The sequence below is a fragment of the Loxodonta africana genome, chromosome 17 (genome assembly GCF_030014295.1).
Source record: "Loxodonta africana isolate mLoxAfr1 chromosome 17, mLoxAfr1.hap2, whole genome shotgun sequence".
NCBI classification, from domain to species: Eukaryota; Metazoa; Chordata; class Mammalia; order Proboscidea; family Elephantidae; genus Loxodonta; species Loxodonta africana.
The window spans coordinates 3,651,706-3,671,170 of NC_087358.1; the positions used below are offsets into that span (position 1 = coordinate 3,651,706).

Sequence of the window (19,465 nt, forward strand, 5' to 3'; positions counted from 1 at the left end):
GAGGAAAGATCTGGCAATCTACTTTCAAAATTCAGCCAATGAAAACTCTGTGGATCTGGTCTCGGGGGTATCTAGTTCAATTCACATAATATAATTCATAAAGAAAATGTTCTACATCCTACTTGGGTGAGTAGCACCCCGGGTCTTAAAAGCTTGTGAGTGTCCATCTAGAATACTCCACTAGTCCCACCCCATCTGGAGCAAGGGAGAAAAAAGAAAACCAAAGACACAAGGGAAAGATTAGTTCAAAGGACCAACGGACCACAGCTACCACAGCCTCCACCAGACTGAGTCCAGCACAACTAGACGGTGCCTGGCTACCACCACCGACTGCTCTGATAGGGATCACAATAGGGGGTCCTAGACAGAGCTGGACAGAAATGTAGAACAAAATTCCAGCTCAAAAAGAAAGACCAGACTTGCTGGCCTGATAGACTGGAAAAACCCTGAGAGTATGGCCCCCCGGACACCCTTTTAGCTCAGTAATGAAGTCACTCCTGAGGTTTGTCCTTCATCCAAACATTAGACCCATAAAACAAAATGAGACTAAAGGGGCACATGGGCCCAGGGGCAAGGACTAGAAGGCAGAAAGGACAGGAAAGCTGGTAATGGGGAACCCAAGGTTGAGAAGGGAGAGTGTTGACATGTCATGGAGTTGGCAACCATTGTCACTAGTTTGCTCTGTTAACCTTCATCTAGAGCACAATAAAAAAAGAAAGAAAGAAAGCTCTATGGGTGACAAGGGTCCTATCTGCAGCTGATCACGGGGATGGAGTGGGACCAGTAAGCATTTGTTCTGTTGTACATGGGGTCCCTGTAAGTCCAGAGCCGACCCCAAGGCAACTAACCACAGCAAAGAGTCTAGCATGGGGATTCATGTCACCTGAGAGTTGTATCTTGACATTAATTCTTTTTAAATTCAGTATTTCTTCTTATCTTTTACATCAGCATGACAAAAATATCGCTGCAATACTGTTCATTTCTGTTTCAGCAGCTTGTCCGGGACTTGGTAGGTTTTTGCTCCTGGAAGTTACAGGGTTGAGCAACTCCTTTAAATTCTCTGAAATTCTGTTTCCTGATTTGTATGAGTAGGAACAACAACTAGGAGCCCTGGTGGTGCAGCAGTTAAGCGCGTGGCTTGGTGGTTGGAACCCACCCAGCAGCTCCGTAGGAGAAAGACCTGGCCATCTGCTCCCATAAAGATTACAGCCTCGGAAACCCTATGGGGCAGTTCTACTCTGTAACACACGGGCCCCCTGTGAGTCAGAATCACCTCAATGGCACCCAACAACATCTCATCGACCATTTCTGAAGTCAGTGGGTGAAGAGAAGAGCCCAGTGTTGTTCCAGGAGCGCAGGAGGCATGTTATTCCAGGAGCGCAGGAGGCACTCAGTGGAGTTTGGGTGTCTCCCTGCTCTCTTTAAATTCCAGAGGGAAAAAAAGAAAAACAATTCCCTTCCTCCATCCACCATCCGGAAGGTGTGTTTCCACCCTTCTCTTCCTGATGTGAGATTAGGATCAGTCCCAGATGGAGGCTGATGTATTCCCTTATTCCGGCCTTCTTCAGTGCCTTCCTCAAGTCCTGTTTCTGAGCAGGGACCTTTACACGCCTGCCTGGAACCTAAGGAGCTGCTGCTGAATTGCCTCATGAGTGATTGGCAAAACAAGGTTCATTTGACAACCAACAAAGCCCTCTGCGAAAACCTTCCTAAAAAGCAGGGCTGCCAACAGGCTCATACCAGTTCTAACCCCTGCTGAGAATTTGCATCTCCACCCCAGTTATGCTGAATCAGAATCTCCATTTTAACAAGATCCCCAGGTGACTCTTACCTGTGATAAATATTGAGAATCACCGCTCCAATAGTGGAGGCCTAGTGGTTAAGTGACATGGGTGCTGATCAAGAGGTCAGCAGTTCGAATCCACCAGCCACTCATTGGAAGCCCTACGTGGATGTTCTACTCTGTCACAATGAATTGGACTCCATGCAATTATTCCTTTTTCTGTAGGGGCAGGGAGGGATGAGGGGGGTTTAGTGGTTCTCAGAATTGGTCCTTAACCAGCAGCATTAGCATTGCCTGGGAACTTGTTAGAAATGCAAATTCCCAGCCTGGGTCTGAAGCCCTGGTTAAAAGGCAGGGAGTGACTCCTGGTCTCTTGTGCTTCCTGGGTCCTCTGCTTCCAGTGAAAATTTGAAGAAGCTGCAGGAAGACAGAAAGGGGGCAGGGACCACTGCACCATTTTCCTTGACTGGTGCATAATACATTAATACTCTCATTTGCATAGGCTATTAGAAGGTTATTTACATTCTAATTACAGGCTACCGGAATGTTGCACTTATATTCAAATTAGAGGACTTTTTTGAAAGTTCATTTGTTTCCATTTTAAGCTAACTACGGCTTAAGGAGAAAGAAGTGGCGACACTGGTGAGCTTTTGGCACATCAGGACCCCGTGAAGGAGCCCTAGTGGCACAACCATTAAGCTCTCAGCTGCTACCCAAAAGGTTGTGGTTCAAACCCACCAGCTGCTCTGTGGGAGAAAAGACCTGGCGATCTGCTCCTGTAAAGATTACAGCCTAGGAAACCCTATAGAGCAGTTCCACTCTGCCCTATGGGGTCACTGAGTCAGAATCCACTTGAGGGTACAATGACATCTCTATCTGTATCTATGTCTGTGTCTCTGTATAGAATCCCAGGTGGCTCAACAGTTAAGTGCTCAGCTGCTAACCTAAAGTTTGGTGGTTTGAACCCACTCAGTGGCTTTGCTGGAGAAAGGCCTGGCGATCTGCTCCTGTAAAGATTACCAGAAACCAAACCAAACCATTTGCCGTGGAGTCAGTTCCAGCTCAGTGACCCTATGGGACAGGGTGGAACTGCTTCATGGGGTTTCAAAGGCTGGGAAGATCTTTCTCCCTCAGAGCAGCTGATGGGTTCAAACCACCAACCTTTCAGATAGCAGCCGAGCGCTTACCCACTGCACCACAGTTACAGCCTAGGAAACCCTAGAGGGCAGTTCCACTCTGTAACACATGAGGTCACTATGAGCTGGAATCATTTCCACGGCACCCAACAATAACAACACAACACAGAGTAGGGATCAAAATGAGAAATGAAGCTGGGGAAACGGAAATCACTGCCCTTGGGGGCCTCTCAGGGGAAAATCAGGCAGAAGCAGCAAGAAAGAGACCTGTGTGTCATTCTAACTGATAACACAGTTCACAGTTCACTGTATAACAGCGTTAGGAAACCAGCATTATGACCCTCCATCCATCCTTCAACTCCTCCCTCAGCCCAGGCCCCAGGTCTTGTGTTACACTGCAGATAGCCAGTGACAAAAAAATCAACACACGAATTCTGGCTTCAACGGAAGAGTTTTGGACCTATGTCTGGACTGGGTAAACTGCATTTTGAGAGGAGGAATTTACCTATTATACTAGGGACCCACACACTATGTTACAATTTATAAGAAGTTCATCTTAGAAGTACATACAGTGTTGTTGGGTGCCATCAACTCACAGCGACCCCAGGTGACAGAGTAGAGCTGCCCCATAGGGTTTCCTAGACTGTCATCTTTACGGGAGCAGATTGCCAGGCCTTTCTCCCATGCAGTGGCTCATGGGTTTGAACTGGCAACCTTTTGGTTAGCAGAAAGTGCCTAACCACTGCGCAACCAGGGCTAGCCCACAGAAGACACTGTGTCCTGGGACTATCTCGTCATTTTGCTGACTAAGGGCACACTTCTGAATTTCGGTCATAGCGTTTTCAAAACACGTAATGAATGCTTACATGAAATATTATCTGTGCATCGGACTCTCGAGAGAGCTGGGTTACCAGAGGACACTTGCTGATAGGGTCATCAGTGGGACTAGTGTAATTAGGTTGGAGAGAATCCGAGATTTGAGTCACGATGGAAATGTCACCTTAACAGAATTTCTGAAGATGTGATCACTTCTCGCCCTAAGGGTCTCAAGTAAAAGAGGCTTCTGTGTGTGCTAACTTTTGATCTAGAGTTACAGAAGCCAAGCTCCAACCATTCCACACTGAGTTTGCAGATACAGGATTCAAAGCAGGATAGGACCCGCCACCACGAAGCAACACACATTTATCCACATGCGTGAGAGCTGTTAAAAGACTGTGACAAGGGAAATGTGGAGAGCAGTCAGAAGATGACCGAAAAAATTAGCTAAATAAAATAAACGAATGAATAAAAACACAGCGCTATAAATTTGGTTAAAAGTTGAAAGCTGACAACTCTGAATGTATGTTTAAAAAATGAAAGACGGTACTGCTGTTATGACTAAAGCAAGTCAAATTTCCACTTTCAGTCTGATTTCAGTACATGATGTTTCATGAATATACAATTTAAAACTTCCAGTAAGATTGACAGCGCAGAGACCAAGATTCGAAAATTAGACGCATCTTCTTTAGAGTTTATGCAAATCGCTGTGGCTGTGAGGGAAATCAGTTCAACTTGTGTTTTTAAATTACTTCCTGGTAGCGAATTATCAGGGCTAGTGTTATGTGTTATCACCTCCTCGGATTCCTCCCTCCCCATGATAAAAATGTGTCAGTTGATTCAAAACTGTCTTGGTTTTTGGCAAAGTGACCATCAGAGCCCTCGAAGGAGCTGCCAAGGGATTCGTGTTGACTGCTAAGAGGCGGTAGAAAATGCCATGGAGGTCGCAAGTTCGATCCCACGTTGGTGCTCAACTTCCGCATTTCCCGTCAGAAGCATCATAGAAACACGTAACAAATGCTACTAGGAAATATCATCTGTGCGTCAGAATTTAGTGTTTCTAAATGATTTTTATTTATGAAGAATTGGCGAGACCTTGAAGTGAGTTCCAGTAGCAGGGAGAGGAACCAGAATGGTGTTTACATTCCTGGCCTTTGGACTCACACAACGGAAGCTGTGTGTTCAAATGTAGGTCGTGGTCATTTATTCTGCTTTAGACAGGTTTCCACCTACTGCTGTCTAATTCTGACTCATTGAGACCCCATAGGGTTTCCAAGGCTATAAATCTTTATGGAAGCAGATTGCCACATCTTTCTCCCATGGAGTCACAGGTGGTTTTGAACCACCAACCTTCTGGTTAAAAGTCAATTGCTTTACCCGCTGTGCCACCAAGGCTCCTGTTAGGACTCACTTACATTCTGGGCCAGAAGAGTGCATTTTGAGGGTACAAGCCATGAAAATGGGCCCTTTACCCTCTAAAATCTAAATAAATTCTTTTCCTGTAATCCTGTGATAGAAATTTAGAGGTTTCTGCCTCTCTTTAAAGGAGTCCTGGTGGCGCAGTGGTTAAGTGCTTGGCTGCTAACCAACAGGCTGGCAGTTTGAACCATCAGCTGCTGTACGGGAGAAAGACGTGGCAGTCTGCTCCCATAAAGATGACAGCCTTGGAAACTCTGTGGGGTAGCTCTGTTCTGTCCTATAGGGTCGCTGAGTCAGAATGGGCTGGACAGCACACAACAAAAATAGCAACCTACTAAAACAGTTCACTTAGATAATGACAGTACCTGCCACAGAGATTGACTCTGGGGATTAACTGAAATAATAATGTCCAGCATGCAAAACGCTCCCAATGAAGATAAGTAAGTTGATAATTCCTTCCTGGTGCTTCCTGGAGTAGCACGTTACCCACAGCCTAAGGGAGCTGCTCCTGCAAAGACCACAGCCTAGAAAACCCTATGGGCCAACTCTGCCCTGCCACACGGGGTCGGCATTGACCAGGCGGCACCCAACACCAAGAACATAGGTCCCGAGGTCACTTGCACTCGACTACTAACTGAAAGGTTGGTGGTTGGAACTGAAGAAGAAAGGCCTGGTGACCTGCTTCTGTAAAGATGGCAGCCTAAGAAACCTGACGGGGCAGTCCTACCCTGTCACATTCTGACTATGAGTCAGAATTGACTGCGCGGCACCTAACAACAGCAGCAGGTGGAGCTCCACCATCAGAGGATATGAAGTCTGAGATCAGAGAGCACGTTGTTGTTGTTGGGCGCTGTCGAGTCAGTTCTGACTTAGCGCGCTCCCACGTGACCGAGCGGGACTGCCCCATGGGGTTTCCTAGGCTGTCAGCTTTACGGGAGCAGGTCACCAGGTCTTTCTCCCATGGAGCCACTGGTAGGTTTGAGCCACTGACCTTTCGGTTAGCAGCCAAGCACTTAACCACTGCACCACTGAACTCCTTAACACACACAGTACTCCTCCTGTTAAGATATTAAAACAACTCATAGCAGCTAGAGCCCTGGTGGCACAGTGGTTAAGAGCTCCACTGCTGACCAAAAAGTCAGCAGTTAAATTCGCCAGCCACTGCTTGGAAACCCTATGGGACAGTTCTACTCTGTCCTATAGGGTCACTATGAGTCTGAATCAACGGGTTGGGTTGGGTTTTAGAGACCTCAGAGAGCCCTTGGACCACCTCCCTGACTGTGCAGGCGTCACACGTGGGGCGAGTCTGATACACAGCCGTCAGATGCCCAGCAGGTGGCTGCAGCCAGGGTCCTGGTGGACAGATGACCAGGCAGGTGCTTCTTCACAGGCGTGTTTCAGAGCAGCACCGACTGGTGGACGGATGACCAGGCAGGTGCTTCTTCACAGGCGTGTTTCAGAGCAGCACCGACTGGTGGACGGATGACCAGCCAGGTGCTTCTTCACAGGCGTGTTTCAGAGCAGCACCGACGCCTCCCTGTGCTGATTCACTTTCTTAAAATGCAGCTTCTGCGTACACAGCAGGCACAGTTACCTCCTGTTCTTCTTCAAATAGGAGAAGAGATGTTCGAGAAAATTGGCACCTTCCGTCTGCCTGTATTTCAGACTTGGAGATAGGAAGAAGGTTTGGTATCTCAGCTTCCTGAATATTCCATAATCGGGGTGACCAAGCTCCTAGCTTTTCCGGGGCAGCCTTGGTTTATGCCTGCTGTCCCAATGCTCCATCAGATCGGCTTCTATTTCATGATCAGAGTGTCCTGGTTTGGATGATGGATTTTATGCTTTCTCTACCCAGAACACGAAGAGCACAAGTGGTGCAGTGGTTAAAGTGCTTGGCTGCTAACCGAAAGGCCAGTGGTTCGAACTCAGCAGCCACTGTTCGAGAGAAAGATGAGGCAGTCTGCTTCTGTAAAGACTACAACCTGGTAAACCTGGCCATTCTACTCTGTCCTGCAGGGACGCTATGAGTCGGAATCCACTCAACAGCACCACCAACAACAACTGAGCATTGGCTGCGAGTGATAAACTGTGCTGGGTGCGTTACATCCATTTTGTACAACTCTATGGAGTAGACATTTAATCTCCATTCATCAGGTAAAAAACTGAACCAAGAATACAGAGCAACATGTGGTAGGTGCCAGGATTTGAGCCCAGGGCAGCCTGGCTCCATTGTCTGTACTCTGCTCTGCTGAACTGTTTTCCCCACACCCTGTCTCTGGTGTGAAGGGTTCAGAAAGCAGTCATTGTAGGAGCTTCCTCAGAGCCTAGAGAAACAAAGCAAAGCCAAGAGTTGGGCTTAAGTCTTAAGAGATCCAAATCCATTTTGTTTTGGACTGTAATTTGTGGTAAAATAATAAGTGCTTTAATAAAGAGCTGGGTGTGTCCCCAGTGTCCCCAGTGGTTACATCTCCAAGAGGGAGCTGGCACACAAGCTGCTTTTCCCACCAGCCGCTGCAGATCGTGTCTGTCAGACCTGGCCCAAGGAAATTAGGAGGAACCAATAAGACAGAAGGGGCCCTGGTGGCACAGTGGATAAGTGCTTGGCTGTTAACCTATAGATGGGCAGTTCGAACCACCACCTGTTCTGTGGGAGAAAGATACAGCTGTCTACTTCTACAAAGATTACAGCCTAGGAAACACTGTGGGACAGTTCTACTCTGTCCTATAGGGTTGTTATGAGCAGCAGCAGATTTTTTTTTTTTTAATAAGACAAGAGGAACCCTGGTGGTGCAACAGTTAAGCACTTCGCTGCTAACTGAAAGGTTGTTGGTTTGAACCCACCAGCAGCTCTGTGAGAGAAAGGCCTGGGGATCTGCTTCTGTTAAAAATTTTGCTGTTAGGTGCCATCCCGTCGGTTCCGAGCCCTAGGGACCTCATGTAACAGAGTAGAACTGCCCCATAGGGTTTTCTAGGCTGTGATTGTTACAGAGGCGGATCGTCCACCAGGTCTGTCTACCGCGGAGCCTCTGGGTCGGTTTGAACTGCTGACTTCCTGATTAGCAGCCACGTGCTTAACATTGTGCCACCAGGGCTCCTTCCATAAGGATTAAGGCCTTGGAAACCCTATGGGATAGCTCTACTCTGTCCTATAGGTCCGCACTGAGAAGGAATCGCCCAACAACAACAGCAGGACGAGAGCCTTTGTAGCCTGCATGGTTTCCCCCACTGTTCCGCCACCTCCCTCCACCCTTCATCTGCTGCTACACGGCCTTCCCTGAGGCCAGGGGATGTTGTTTTCTCTGTGTCATTGGGGAAATCCAGCCAAGCCGAAGAGAAATAGGAGACAGGAAGTGTGTGTGTGTTTAAAGAAAAGCAAATATCCTTTATCAGAGGTAATTTATGTTTGGGCCAACCTGTCATTGTTGTTGTGTGCCTTGGGGTCAATTCCGACTCACAGCAACCCCATGTGACAGAGAGAACTGCCCATAGGGTTTTCCAGGCCGTCATCTTTACAGAGCTGACTGCCAGGTCTTTCTCCTGCAGAGATGCCAAGTGGTTCAAACCACCAATCTTTCAGTTAGCAGCTGAGCACTTAACCATTCCACCACCCAGACTCCCTTGGCCTGACCTAGAAACAGTTAAATAAATTGACTTACCACCCCTGTTCCTTTCAAGGTTTTCAACCTATGGAAAGAAGAACTTCAGTGACACCGGATGGCTTTGAGGTTTCTACTTAACACTAACTTTAGCCAAAAAAAAAAAAAGCTTTAGAACAGAAAATCTCTTAGGTGACTGTTAGTTTTCTAAATCAAATGTTGGAAACTTCGTGCGGCTTTGGGTTTAGGAGCAGTTCAGAAGTTCTAGGAAAAGCCATGGGGCTGTGGGTTTAGGAGCAGTTCAGAAGCCCTAGGAAACGCCATGGGGCTGTGGGTTTAGGAGCAGGTCAGAAGCCCTAGGAAACGCCATGGAGAACAAGGAGAAGCATTCTAGGCATTTACTGAGCGACGCCCGCCATTGGATCATTAGGGTGCGCTCGTGCGGTGAGGTCGCTGGTGTTGCGTAATTCACGGGGTGGTTTGTTCTATAAAGGAGTTCTGACACGACTTTGGCAAAAGCTCTCAGTTGCTATGGATTAATGCCACTCAGAAGTCTTAGCTCTGGGATATAAGTCAGGTTGTAGCACAGACAGGTACGCTAGAATTCTAACTTTCTGGTAGAAGGTGAGAGGAAAATGAGATTGTGTTTAAACTGTCTATGTATATACGGTGGCCATCTTTTCATGAAAATTCTTCTCAATTCATTCAGAACTGTCGTTGCATCATCGAATGCAGTTTTGTCCTCCGAGAGACAGAAGGGTAGTGTTAGACTTTCTGAAAAATCCATTCGCTCCAAGGATGCAGACAAATGCGACATTGTTATCATCTCCGGGCCCTTCCAGAAGCCCAGTGCACAGCGTTCAGATAGAGCGTCCCGAAGGGTGGCCAAAAGTGACATGGGACATCCACTGTGCCACCCATTCACCAGCAGCGCCCTGGGCTGAGAGGCAGGTCCAGGTGCTGGTTCCAGGCTGACATCACCCTCTCTGTAGGACCTCGGGTGAGATGCTAAATTCCTCCATTCTGCAATTGGCTTGCACATAAAATGGATGAATGATGAGAGACAGAACAAACGTCAGAGGAAAGTTCAGAATACCTGCCCTTCCTACTTTTTTCTGTTTACTTTATTCTGAAGAGGGACTCAAACATAACCTAGCTGTTAAAGTCCGTGATTACTTTTTATAAGTTGTGCCAGTCATTCATGCAGATGGCAATGTGGAAAGGAGGCTGCAGATGGGACCCAGAGGACATTCAACAGGGAACGTGCCCACCTTTCCCTTCCTACCTCCTTCCCGACTCCTCCCTCTTCTCTCTTTGCTTTCCTTCATTTTTTTCCACACAATTTAACATCCACTGAGTTGAATGTAGAAGGGGCCCAGGTGGCACAACAGTTAAGTACTCAGCTGCTAACAGAAAGGTCTGAAGTTCAGACCCACCAGTGGCTCCACAGGAGAAAGACCTGGCAATCTGCTCCCCTAAAGATTACAGCCTTAGAAACCCTATGGGGCAGTTCTCTGTCACATGGGATTGCTGTGAGTTGGAATTACTGGACAGCACCCAACAACAACAACAACCACAGACTGAACAGTGACAGCCAGTGGCTGGTTAACGACTAAGTGCACTAGATGATGGAGCCCCTGGGTGGTACACAGGGCTAATATGCTCTTGGCTGCTAAATGAAAGGTAGGAGGTTTTTAAGCTTACCCAGAAGTGCCTCGAAAGAAAGGCCTGGTGACCTACTTCTGGAAAATCAGCCCTGCAGAGCACAGTTCTACTCTGCACACGTGGGGTAGCCAGGAACCGGAATCGACTCCGCAGCAACTGACTACTGGTGAACATGTATGATAAATATATGATTGAATTTATTTATTTATTTGCCAGTGCATTTGTTCTTTGTGGTAGGTGTACCTGGAGTCCATCTTATGAATAAGTAGGTGGCGTAAGATCTATACTTCTGTCTATAAGAATCTGGTAAAATCCCTAGTATTCGCTTGGGAATTCCATTTCTATGCCATAAAAAAAGGGTAATATATGAATAAAGTCACTGTAGTGGCTTGCATTTTGTTATGATTCTGGAAGCTATGCCACCAATATATCAAATACCAGGAGGGTCACCCATGGTGGCCAGGTTTCAGCAGACCTTCCAGGTTGAGATAGACTAGGAAGAAAGGTTTGGTGATCTACTTCTGAAAATCAGCCAATGAAAATCTCATGGATCATAACAGAATATTGTCAGATATAGTGCTGGAAGATGAGCCCCCTATGTTGGAAGACACTCAGAATACACAGTGGCCTCAACAATGGACTTGAGCATCCCAACAATTGTGAGGATGGCACAAGACCAGGCAACGTTTCATTCTTTTGTACCTGGGGTCATCAGATCCTTTGGAAAATAGTATTAGGTAGCATCTGAAGCACAAGAGGAGATTAGAAAATAAGGGGTTTCTGAAGGTCCAAAACCAAAATCCAAATGCATTGCCGCTGAGCTGATTCTGCCTCAACAGCAATCCTATTAGGACAGAGTAGAACTGCCCGTAGGTTTCCAAGGCTGTAATCTTGGAAGCAGGCTGCCACGTCTTTCCCCTACAGAACCACTGGTGGGTTTGAACCACCAACCTTTCAGTTAGCAGTCAAGCACTTACCCACTGTACCAAGGGCTCCTTCTAAGTGCCCAAACCAAAGCCCAAGCCTCGTTGCCGTCATGTCAAATGGTGTGGCTGAGTAACGCAGCTGACGTTACCAAGCATTGTGCATCATCAATGTTATTTACAGCCCACATGCCTTAATGGGAATTGAATGAGGAATTATTTGGAGACTGTTCAGTGTAAGTCCATTACACGAAATGAAATATGGCAGCTTGGACCTGGTGACACTTTCACCCTTTGGAAGCGACAGAGTTGACATTTTCAAGCACTAGAGCTATGTTTATTCAGGTCCCAGGTCATTATTCCATTGATCATAATTCGGTTCTGTGAACGATCACTCTGCCCCTGAAAGAAATTATGCTTCACTTATTGCATCTTAAAAGAGGTGAGAAAAATTATGGAAGATCATGACATAGTGATTGGTACTTAGGGGAGCAGTGAGACGTTATTCACGTAGAGAAGTAGACAGCAGATCAATTTATCTCCATCTGAAATACATTTTTCCAGCAGAGTAAAATTTCCAAATAAGAAGGCTGGAAAACGAAATATATATCAATGATAAAATTTGACTATTATTTTGCCAATATCTGTTTTTCCTATGAAGGCATCCAAAGCAATTTTGCTCCCACTGGGATTCCAAACCATTTTCTGGACTTGAAGGATAAAATACCTCTACTTTGGAGCAAAATTTTTTCTTGAATGCCTGTTGTTAGGTGCTGTCGTGTTGGTTCCAACTCGTAGTGACCCCGTGTATGACAATGAAACATTGCTGGGTCCTGTGCCATCCTCATGACTGTTGTTATGCCTGAGCCCCTTGTTGCAGTCACTGTGGTGATCCACCTCATTGAGGGTCTTCCTTTCCTTCACTGACCCTCTGTTTTACCAACAATGATGTCTTTCTCCAGGAGCTGGTCCCTCCTGATGACACGTCCAAAGTAAGTGCAACAAAGTCTTACCATCCTTGCTTCCAAGGGGCATTCTGGCTGTGCTTCCTCCAAGACAGACTTGTTTATTCTGGCAGTTCATGGTGTATTCAATATCCTTCACCAACACCATAATTCAAAGGCATCAATTCTTCTTGGGTCTTCCTTATTCATTGTCCAGCTTACGCACGTGTATGAAGTGATTGAAAATACCATGGTTAGGTCAGGCTCGTCTTAGTCCTCAAAGAGACATCTTTGTTTTTCAACACTTTGAAGAGATCTTTTGTAGCAGATTTGCTCAATGCAATACATCGTTTGATTTCTTGACCGCTGCTTCCATGGGCGCTCATCCTGAAGACACACAAGTTGATACAGAGACAGAATGCTACATAGATGGAGTAGCCTACTAATTGTTTTTTTTCTTTTAATTGTGCTTTGTTGTTGTTGTTGTTAGGTGCCGTCGAGTCGGTCCTGACTCATAGCAATCCTATGTACCACAGAACGAAACACTTCCTCGTCCTGTGCCATGCTCACAATTGTTATGCCTGAGCCCACTGTTGCAGCCACTGTGTCAGTCCCTCTCATTGGGAGTCTTCCTCTTTTCCACTGACCCTGTACTGTGCCAAGCATGATGTTCTTCTCCAAGGACTGATCCCTCCTGACAACATGTCCAAAGTATGTAAGACGCAGTTCTGGTTGTACTTCTTCTAAGACAGATTTGTTCGTTCTTTTGGCAGTCCATGGTATATTCAATATTCTTCAGTCTTCTTTATTCATTGTCCAGCTTTCACATGCATATGATGCAATTGGAGATACCACAGCTTGGATCAGGTGCACCTTACTTAGTCTCCAAGGTGACATCTTTGCTTTTCAACACTTTAAAGAGATCCTTTGCAGCAGATTTGCCCAACACAATGTGTCTTTTGATTTCTCGACTGCTGTTTCCATGGGTGTTGATTGTGGATCCAAGTAAAATAAAATCCTTGACAACTTCAATCTTTTCTCTGTTTATCATGATGTTGCTTATTGGTCCAGTTGTGAGGATTTTTGTTTCCTTTATGTTGAGGTGTAATGCATCCTGGAGGTTGTGGTCTTTGATCTTCATCAGCAAGTGCTTCAAGTCCTCTTCATTTTCAGCAAGCAAGGTTGTGTCATCTCCATATTGAAGGTTATTAATGAGTCTTCCTCCAGTCCTGATGCCACATTCTTCTTCATATTAGTTCAGCTTCTGGGATTATTTGCTCAGAATACTGATTGAATAAGTATGGTGAAAGGATACAACCCTGACACACACCTTTCCTGATTTTAAACCACACAGTATCCACTTGTTCTATTTCAACGACTGCCTCTTGGTCTACGTACAGGTTCCTCATGAGCACAGTCAAGTGTTCTGGAATTCCAGTTCTTCTAAGTGTTATCCATAATTTGTTATGATCCAAAATTGAATGTCTTTGCATAGTCTAATAAAACACAGGTGACATCTTTCTGGTATTGTCTGCTTTCAGCCAGGACCCATCTGACATCTGCAATGATGTCCCTCATTCCATGTTTTCTTCTGAATCCGGCTTGAACTTCTGGCAATTCCCTGTCAATGTGCTGCTGTAACCATTTTTGAGTTATCTTCATTAAAATTTTACTTGGTGCGATATTAATGATATTGTTCAATAATTTCTGCATTCTGTTGAATCACCTTTCTTTGGAATGGGCTCAAATATTGATCTCTTCCAGTCAGTTGGCCAGGTAGCTGCCTTCCAAATTTCTTGGCATAGATGAGTAAGTTCTTTCAACTTTGCATCCATTTGTTGAAATATCTCAATTCGTATTCAGTCAGTTCCTGGAGCCTTGTTTTTCACCAATGCCATCAATGCACCTCGGACTTCTTCCCTTAGTACCATTGGTTCTTAATCATATGATACCTCCTAGAGTGGTTGGATGTCGACCAACTCTGTTTGGTGCAGGGGTGCAAGGACTCTGTTCCTTCCATCTTCCTTTGATACTTCCTGCATCATTCATTATTTTACCCGTAGAGTGCTTCAGTATTGCAACTCAAGAGTTGAATTTTTTCTTCATTTCTTTCAGCTTGAGAAATGCCAAGAATGTACATCCCTTTTGGTTTCTTAACTCCAGGTCATTGCACTTTTCATTATAATGGTTTATTTTGTCTTCTCAGGCTGCTCTTTGAAATCTTCTGTTCACTTCTTTTACTTCATCATTTCTTCCTTTTGCTTTAGCTACTCTATGTCCAAGTTCAAATTTCAGAGTCTCTTCTGACATCCAATTTGGTCTACTGTTTCTTTCTAATGGCCTTTGGCTTTCTTCATGTATGACGTCTTTGATGCCATCCCACAACTCGCCTGGTTTTTGGTCAATAGTGTTCAGTGTGTCAAGTCTCTTCTTGAGATAATCTCCAAATTCAGGTGGGATATACTCAAGATTGTATTTTGGCTCTCGTGGAGTTGTTTTGATTTTATTCGGCTTCAACTTGAACTTACATACGAACAATTGATGGTCTGTTCCTCAGTTGGCCTTTGGCCTTGTTCCAACTGATGATATTGAGCTTCTCCATCATCTCTTTCCATAGATGTAGTTGATTTGATTCCTCTGTATTCCATCTGGGGTGAGGTCCATGTGTATAATCACCGTTTATGTTGTTGAAAAAGGTATTTATTTGCAATGAAGAAGTCGTTGGTCTTGCAAATTTCTGTCCTGTGAATCCAGCTTCTTTTCTATCACCAAGGCCATATTTCCAACTACTGATCCTTCTTCTTTGTTGCTAACTTTCACATTCCAATCACCAGTAATTATCAATTCATCTTGATTGCAGGTTTGATCAATTTCGGACTGCAGAAGTTGGTAAAAATCTTCAATTTCTTCATCTTTGGCTTTAGCAGTTGGTGCATAAATTTGAATGATAGTTGTATTAACTGGTCTTCCTTGTAGACATATGGATATTATCCTATCACTGACAGCATTTTACTTCAGAAAAGATCTCGAAATGTTCTTTTTGGCGATGGACGCAACACCATTCCTCTTCAATTTGTCGTTCCCGGCATAGTAGACCATATGATTGTCTGATTCAAGATGGCCAATACCAGCCCATTTCAGCTCACTAAGGCCTAGGATATCGATCTTTTTGCCCTCCGTTTCATTTTTGATGACTTCCAATTTTCCTAGATTCATACTTTGTACATTCCATGTTCCTATTGTTAATGGATGTTCGCAGCTGTTTTTTCTCATTTTGAGTCGCGCCACATCAGCAAATGAAGGTCCCGAAAGCTTGACGCCATCCATGTCATTAGGATAGACTCTACTTTGAGGAGGCAGCTCTTCCCCAGTTGTATTTTGAGTGCCTTCCAACCTGAGGGCCTCATCTTCCAGCACTACATCTGACTGTGTTCCACTACTATTCACAAGGTTTTTGCAGGTCTATTTTTTAGAAGTAGGTCATCAGGTCCTTCTTCCTAGTCTACCTTTGTCTGGAAGCTCTGCTGATACCTGTCCACCATGGGTGACCCTGCCAGCATTTGGAATACTTGTGATGTAGCTGCCAGCATCACAGCAACACACAATCTACCACAGCAGGACAAACTGACAGACACGTGGTCTATCATTGTATTGTCTCCAGCAGTGGGACAATCATGGGAAAGGCATAAGAAGAGAGAGAAACCCCTTTCTTGCATCTACCAGACTAAAGCCAATGCAGAGGTGAAGAACGACTAGGAGTTGGGACTCATAGATTCTCAGTACAAAATGTTTATGAAAAAACTTCTGTGTACCTCTCTAGGCTAGGGGGAGCTCTGGTGGCACAATGCTGAAGCGCTCTGCTACTAACTGAGAGGTTGGTGGTTTGAGTCCAACCAGCAGCTCTGTGGGAGGAAGACCTGGCGACCTGCTCCTGCAAAGATTATGGCATAGGGAACTCTATGGAGCAGTTCTACCCTGTGACATGGGGTTACTGTGAGTTAGAATCCACGTGACGGCACATGACAACAAGATGTGGCTAGAGCACAGCCAGCGCTGTGAAGAGAAAGATGGAATCCCACAGACGTAGGAGTGTGCACAATTCTTCCTTTGTTTGTTTGTTGTTCTGCGTGTTTACCCTTGGAGAGGGCTGTCTTCTCAGGTCAAAGGGGCGAAGGTCGTGAGGCAGGCAGTGAGGGAGGGGCGAAGGGCCACCTGCTGTCCAGAACTCAGTTATGCATTTGGAGAGGGTGATGTAAGACCTTAGTAGGGAAGGCACGCAGCCCACACTCGTTGTGACAGCAGGCCTGTTTCCTAATAAACTGAAACCAAACCCGCCGCTGCCGAGCTGACTACGACTCACAGCAGCTCCGCTTGAGTCAGAGTAGAATCGTGCTCCACGGGGTTTTCAGTGGCTGAGTTTTCAGAAGGAGATCCCCGGGACTTGCTTCCAAGGCACCTCTGGGTGTACCGGAATCGCCAGCCTTTCGGTTAGCAGCCAAGGGCGTTAACCGCTTTCACTAACCAGGAAGTCCAACTCCAATTTTATAATAAGTATCAATCAGTTAACTGTTCTCAGCTTTAAACTGCATCTTTCCTGTTGTCGTCAAATGCCGTCAAGTCAGTTCTGGCTCATAGCGACCCCATGGGACAGATTAGAACTGTCCCCTAAGGTTTTCTAGGCTGTAGCCTTTACAGGAGCAGATCGCCAGGTCTTTCTCTCTCAGACCTGCTGCTTGGATTTGAACCACCAACCTTTACTTAAACGTTTTTGCCACCAGCGATCCTTCTGAATCTTTCCTAGGGGCTGGGAAGTGATGGAATTTTTTTTTGTTTGTTTGGGGGGGTTTTTAGGGGGGGAAGTGATGGAATGGTTGGAAATGGGACTGAAAGCCAGCCAAAAGGAAGTCTCATGAGCCTCGATAAAATAAGCTGAATGTGAGCAGCATTTTAGGATGTGAGGAAAAGAGAGGAACTGGGATCTAGCAATTAGTGAGTGAGGGACTGAGGGACCGAGTGGCCAGGACTTTGCAGCTGCTTTGCGTGGCCTCTCTGGGAAGCTCGATCTATTCCTCTGGCACCATCACTTCCAAGCAAGCTACTCAAACTGATCTCACGGTGCAGCTGTGAGCAACAGGCAATAAAAGCAAGCTTGAGGCTTTTTGCAAATATTCAAAAATTACATAAACATCGAAGAATAACAGGACCGTTGGAACGTGTTACGTAAGTTATGTCTGGTTCAGTAACAGGTTTTTTGCCTTTGATGTGTGTTTTATTTCTTTTATGTTCGTAGCCAAATGATACTCAGCTCATGTGACTTCTCTGAGAGGCTTCGCAAACCATCTGAGATTGTTGCCACATTAGAGGCAAATGAAAGATTTACAGAACAGGATAGTGTTTCTGGCAGGATGGGGCCAGGGACAAAGGCAATGAGGCGACACTGATTTTTTGCCAAGCAATTCCTTGGCTCGTGAGAATTCAAAAAGTGATGTTAAAATTTAGCTGTATTTCATTTCTTTTTTTTTTTTTTTTTATTCTTACCCATATAAAGGTACCAGCTTATACGATACGTGCTGGTGATAAAGAATACCATACAGTGTCATCCATAAATCTCGTATGTGTCATTACCGAATTTAAAGTAGATTTAACTTATAAGCCCTGGTGTTTCCTTAGAGGATACGCACGTTCATTTATGTTGTTGTTCCTTGTGTGCCATCGAGTCCGTCCTTCTGCACCGCTGAGTCAGTTCTGACTCATAGCCACCTTATCGGACAGAGTAGAACTTCCCCATTGTTTTCTAGGCTGTGATCTTTATGGGAGCAGATTGCCAGGTCTTTCTCCTTCAGAGCTGCTGGGTGAGTTCGAACTGCCAACCTTAGCAGCTGAGCACTTAACCGTTGTGCCACCCAACCCAGAAAACCCAGTGCCGTCGAGTCGATTCCGACTCATAGCAACCCTATAGGACAGAGTAGAACTGCCCCATAGAGTTTCCAAGGAGCGCCTGGCAGATTCAAACTGCCGACCCGTTGGTCAGCACCTTGGTGAGCCACCAGCACTCCTTATATTCGTGTCTAGACTTTGACAAAATGAAATCCAGATAAAAATATTATGAATCTTTTCAGTGTTTATGTCAAAGCCAAGCACACATTTGGCTCCGTGTAGAGTCGCTAACAGACAAGCTGAAACAGAAAAACGTCTAACTGGCAGCTTTGTTTTCTTCCTAAAAAATAGCACAAAAGAGCAGCGCCTGGCGATTTCATCGTTAGGACAGAGGAATACGTACTGTGTGGTCCCTCCTTCATAACATGGGAAATGAGAGTGGCTGGTAATTGTCAGTTAGCGTGTGGGTTCTTTGTTAATTTACTAGCAAACTGACATTTTTGTTGATCAATGACACACAGTTAGAAGTGAAAACTGCTCTGTGATGGTGTTTGGACATGGGAATTGCGGTAGCCTGGCCTTGAGAAGCTGAATTGGAGACCTGGCCTATCGCTCGGCCAGGGCTTGCCGGAAGTAGAATTGCCCGTTCGTTGTTATTGTTGTTGTTGTCATTAGATGCCTCCGAGTCCCTTTTCACACACAGCAGGCCCATGAGACAGAGTGGGACTGCCCCGTAGGGTTTCCCAGGCCATAGTCTTTAGGAGTAGATCACCGGCTCTTTCTCCCACAGAGCTCCCGTGGAGCAGCTGGAGGGTTTGAACCTCCAACCTTTCAGTTAGCAGCTGAGCACTTAACCACTGTGCCACCAGGGCTCCTTATGGTGACCTAATTGGACATAAGTATTGCAAATAACCAGAATCGACTATATTTCACTCCCCTGACAGCTTCCCAAAATACTTAGAATAAAATCCCACTCATGGCCCCGGCTACAAGGCCCTAGTGACTGGCCCCCCTAACCCTCTCCCCTCTTCTTACCACGCTCCCACTCAGCTGCCACTCCACAGATACACAGGTCTGGTTTTTGACTCTCCAACACACTGGGCTAATTCCATGCTCATGGGCTTGGCACTTGCTCTTCCTTCGGGTTGAAATGTGTGTCTCCTAGACCTACATCCTCTTGGCATTACTTAGACCAGAGTACAAACATCCTGGCCTCAGATTATCCTGTACTCTGGGCAGGCCAGCCCCCAGGAGTTTATAATCCTCCCAGACTGTTCTGGAACCCAAGGTGCATGTCCAAGTCATC

The 19,465-nt window shown here is 45.7% G+C and overlaps 1 long non-coding RNA gene across 3 annotated transcripts in view; it reads left to right on the plus strand.

Moving 5' to 3' along the window:
• The first annotated feature begins 2,030 nt into the window (after nucleotides 1-2,030).
• The window catches only part of LOC111750409 (uncharacterized), a 122,471-nt gene continuing 105,036 nt past the window's right edge, over nucleotides 2,031-19,465 (plus strand). For all 3 annotated transcript variants that reach the window (XR_002785541.2, XR_010318166.1, XR_002785543.2), the window contains exon 1: nucleotides 2,031-17,502. This is a non-coding gene — a long non-coding RNA (uncharacterized LOC111750409). The remainder of the gene's footprint in view (nucleotides 17,503-19,465) is intronic.